Source organism: Dipodomys merriami, unplaced genomic scaffold (assembly GCF_024711535.1).
Source record: "Dipodomys merriami isolate MVZ:Mamm:240054 unplaced genomic scaffold, mDipMer1.0.p SCAF_139, whole genome shotgun sequence".
Lineage (NCBI taxonomy): Eukaryota > Metazoa > Chordata > Mammalia > Rodentia > Heteromyidae > Dipodomys > Dipodomys merriami.
Window position 1 is genome coordinate 2,217,693 of NW_027202704.1, and position 5,251 is coordinate 2,222,943.

Below are 5,251 nucleotides of genomic sequence, written 5' to 3' on the forward strand. Positions count from 1 at the left end.
TACATTTAAGCATAGCACATTGGTGTTTCCATTTTGACCATCTGCCATGAAGAGTGAGAATGAAAATGAGTACATCATTCCTCCCTAGAGGGACAGTTAATGTTATTTCTATTTAGGGTTATTTATATAACTATAAACTCTCTGCAATTGTATCATGTGAGTTTTCCTCAGTGCCTACCACAAAATACTCTAGGGGATTCCTCATACCACAAAACGTTGGGTTTCTGAATAAAAACTCACTTCTGTGAGGACAGGAGGTACTTATAAGCATTTTGGGAATAAAGTGAATTGTAAAATGAAAAACTAAACCATTGGGACTGGGATGTAGCTCAGTAGTGGAGTACTTGCCCAAAGAGAATAAGACCCTGGAAGAAAAGGAAGACAAGTTTCCTAAAACTTAAAAAGTTAGAATTTTATGATCTGTGTGAACAAACTTCTTTCTTTCTTTCTTTCTTTCTTTTCTTGTTGGTGGTGGGGCTTGAACTCTAGGCTTGGCTGCCCACCTTCAGCTCTTCAACTCATAGCAAGTGCTCTACTGCTTGAGCCACAGTGCCGTTTCCGGTTTATTGGAGATAAGCCTCAGTGCCATTTCCTGTTTATTGGAAATAAGAGTCTCACGGACTTTCCTGCCCAGGCTGGCTTAGAACCGCCATCCTCAGATCTTAGCCTCCTGAGTAGCTTGGATTATAGGTGTGAACCACCGAAGCCAGGCACGTGAACAAACTTCTTAAAGATTGATTCTGAGGAATGAAATTTGGAATACACTTTTAATATAAATAATTTATAATGCCATGGTTAAGGAACTAATTCAGAAGTATTTATTCATTGGCTGCTTTCTTAGTTTATTGAAAGATATATGTACCTTTTAATATATATACATATATATTATTAAAACATAGCTTTGAAGTGTACCTAAAAGCATATGTGCTCATGGAAAGTTATACACCTGCACAAGCTTGATTTTTTATTTTCAGTTTGTTGGTACCATAAATTAGGTGGGATGTGTGTACTGTTGTTTTGTTCTCTGTTTTTGGAGGATTTATCTCTGCTTTCTTCCCCTATTCCCCTCTCTCTGCACTTGAATTCAGCTTGCTCTTTCTTGGCTTGATTGTTCAGAGCCGATTTTCTTCCACTTCAGCCATACCTGTAGCCTGGCTTTTTGCCAGTTAATTGGAGATGTCGTCTCTCAGGCTTTTCTGCCTGGACTGGCTTTGAAACTTCATCTTCCAGCTCTTACCTCTTGAGTAGCTGGGATTACAGATGTGAGCTACTGGGGTGCCGAGGGATGAATTCGACTTTGGTTGGTGTATTCTTTCAGTTTTTCTTTTTTTTTTCTTTTTTGGGCAGTCCTGGGCTTGAAATCTGGGCCTGGGTACTGCTTCTGAGCTCTTCATCTCAAGGTGAACACTCTACCACTTGAGCCACAGTGCCACTCCTGGCTTTTTCTGCTTATGTGGTGCTGAGGAATTTAACCCAGGACCTGATGCATTCAAGGCAAGCACTTTACCACTGAGCCACCTTCCCAGCCCCTCCTTCTGTTTTTCTAAGCATGGAATCATCTACTATAGAATTTCTGTGAATGTACTGGGTCTGAAGTAAGATATATAATACATATACTAATCTGTATAGTTCTCATAAGATGTAATCAATTTAATATATGTTATAATTGTAATAATAGTCAATAAAAATAATGAATGAATGAATAGTGCAAAAAATAAAATACATATACAGTAAAATAATATGCAGTAAATATAAGTATGTAGATATTAATCGTTATTTCAAATGTGGATGAATATTACTTTAACAGGGCTAGGGATTGAATTCAGACCTAGGGAACAAGCCTGAATTGCTTGTCTTCAAAGACGGTGAGTTTCCCCAGCCCACACAGTGCATTAGATTTACCCAGACTCTGAGTTCAAATTCCAGGCCTTTCAGGAAAAAAAAAAAGGCATGAGTGCCAAGCTGGGGAGCTTCATTAGTATTTAAAAAAAATTTTTTGTGGGGCTTGAGCTCTGGCCTTGGGCACTGTCCCTGCACTCTTCAGCTCGAGGCGAGCCCACTACCGCTTGAGCCACAGCACCACTTCTGGTTTTCTAGTGCTTTATTGGAGATAACAGTCTCATGGGCTTTACAGCCTGGGTTGGATTTGAACCACAATCCTCAGCCTTTTGAGTAGCTAGGATTAGAGGTGTGAGCCACTGGCGCCCGGCTATTGTTAATATTTTAAATTTGATTGATTGATTGATTGCCAATCGCGGGGCTTGAACTGAGGTTGTGGCAACTCTGTCTCAGCTTCCATCACCCTAGGCTGGGATGGTTTAGCCTCTGGACCCACAGCCGATCATGGGATGGTAGGCCTCGGGGGCTGACAGGAAAACAAAATGAAAACAGCACTGAAAAAAACCGTGATCTGTGGATGGTTGGCGGTTTCTTGGTTTTCCTTCCTTGCATGGTGATCATCCCGGATCCAAATGACACGGCTGCAACCTGTAGGTCACCTGGCACTGCTGAAGGCTGGCAGGTTATCAGCGAAGCCATAGGCCAACCTGAACACCTAGGTCCTGAGTTTGAATCCCGGTCACGCCACTTACAAAGGGCTGGGGAGCCTAAGAAACTATTGCCTGTCCATAGGAGCACCAGAGGAATGTGAACAATGTCATGGTTCCATGAGTAGTTCATCAATCAGTCTAAGAAAATTAGACCCAATAATCACAAGACACGGATTGATTTTAATTCATAGTTTATTATGCACTAAAAGAATACTATTGATTAAATGGAGTCCTCACTAAAGACCTAAGAATCTGTAGGAGCATAGTATATGTCACTGAATACTAAATAGACATTTCTGGCAGTATGTAAATATCTAAATTTATATTTATTTGTATACCATCATCTGCATAGAACATTTTTGCTATTTTGGCCAAACCTGGAACTCGATCCCAGGTCTTGAGATCCACTTGGCACCTGCATGGGCTAGATGCTGCTGTGCTGACACCCACCCCTTCATGAATTGGGCCTCTTAGTCCCTCAGTCAAGGTCCCATCATTGCCAAAAGCTTCTTCCAGGTGTAAGATTCCATGTGTGACACCTGTTTTCCTTTTCTGTGCAAGTGTTAGGTGTCACTTTTGATATACATATTATGTCTGCAAAGCTACATGCTATGGAATAGATTGGAACAAATGTAGTAAATGTTATAGGTGTACTCACAGTCCATAAAATAAAGGCTAAATCAATCAATCAATAATAATAAAATATAATGAATCACTCCAACAAACATGATTTAAAAAGAATATAGAGATATAACTCAAATATTTAAAATGTCTATAAATGTTATGTTTTTCAGTACTGGTGCTTGAATTCAGGCCTAGGGAAGACTTGAGAAGTTCATGCAGGATTCACATAGGAAATGATAGGCAAGATCTTAATTAAGACTGCATGAAGTGTGACAATAGTAATTACATTCAGGAAATCGAGGCATTGCGAAAGATCCAAGAATCGGTAGTCACATGGAAGATAGGATTCCAACACAGCTCACCACATCTCCTACTCTATACAAACAGGCTTTTATTAGCATATTAATTTCAGCTTATGAATGGATGAATATGGTGCTCCACCCCCACCACGGGGCTAGATCTCAGGTCCTGGGTATGGCCTAGCTCCTTAGTGGCTCACAAGCTGGTGTGCTCATGTAGACCCATTTGGCTGTTGGTTCTGCTAGGCCCTGAGTTCAACTTCCAACACTGCCAAAAGGTTCATCCTGATGTGAGATGCCAAACCTTGCAGATGTTTTCCTATCCTGTATACCCTATGTAGTATACCCAAGGGAATGGGTTGCCATCCATGTCAGCACAGTTATAAGTGTCATCATAATCAATAAAATACACATTGCATTCATGAATAATACACAAAATAAAGAGAACGAGTACACTGCAAGTTGTCACCCATCCATGTATGATAATATAGATCCTGTATTTAAATTATGAATTCTTGACTATATTGATCCCCACTTCTAGGGCTCAGTTTCAGGACCTGGGTACATCCTAGCTCCGTAGTGGCTCACAGGCTGGTGTGCTCAAATTGACCCATTCACCAGTTGGGCCTGCTACGCCCTGAGTTCAAATTCCAGCACTGCCAAAAGCTTCACCCTGATGTGAGAAGCCCATCGATCCACCTGTTTTCTTGTCCTGTGAAAGTCCTGGGCTCCAGCAAGGATGGAGAATGCTATATAGGCAACTCTATAGCCATGGGAATAGTTGTCATCCATGTCAGCACAGATATACCTGTCACCATACTCAGTAAAATACACAATACATCCATGATTAACACTCAAAATAAAAAAAGATAACTACATTGAATGCAAGATGCATACCACACCTGTAGGTAAATAGAGATCCTATGTGTTAATGAAGTGGGCTTGTTATTTTGTTCAGTGCTTGGGCTTCAAATCGAGCCCTGGACCAGGCCTGACATTCTAGTCTTCAAGGATGGTGAGCTTCCCCTTCTCCCACAGTGCAATGGGGTTACCCAGACCTGAGTTCAAATCATAGCTCTAGCAGTATAACACTGTGAGTTCTTAGCTAGAGTGCTTCATTCATAATTATTTATTTATTTTTTTGCCAGACGCGGGGCTTGAACTCAAGTCATGGCAACTCTGCCTCAGTTCTAATCATCCTAGGCTGCAGCCTCTGGACTCACAGCCCATCCTAGCACCCTATTATCCCAGGGCTTGCTGGAAAAAAAAAGCCGTGTGGGGGAATAAAAGTGGTGGGAAGTTCCACCTGGCACTTTTACAATTATTTTCCTTTGCATGCTGACCTGCTGAGTGAAGGTGACCTGGTGTGGCTGATGGCCTGTTGACTATCAGAAGAGCCAGAGGCTGACCCAGCAATGGAGGCCCCAAGGTTGATTCCCAGTCTGCCCCCATACATTGAGGACATGGCTCTGCAGGAAAAAATGCAGAAAAATTACAGGAAAAAATGACAGAAAATTGTCGCAGGATGGATTTTTTTATATTTTCTTCTTTTGCATGGTGACCATCCTGGGTCTGAATTACACGGCTGCAAAGGGTACTTCACCTTGCATTGGCAAAGGCTAACGTGCTATCAGGGAAGCCATAGGCACATGCGGCAACGTAGGCCCTGAGCTTGAATCCTGGTCCTGACACCTACCAGTGAGGGAGATACCAAGAAACTTGTTCCTATGCATGGGAATAATAATGAAATGTTAGCAAACTCATGATTGTATCAGAAGT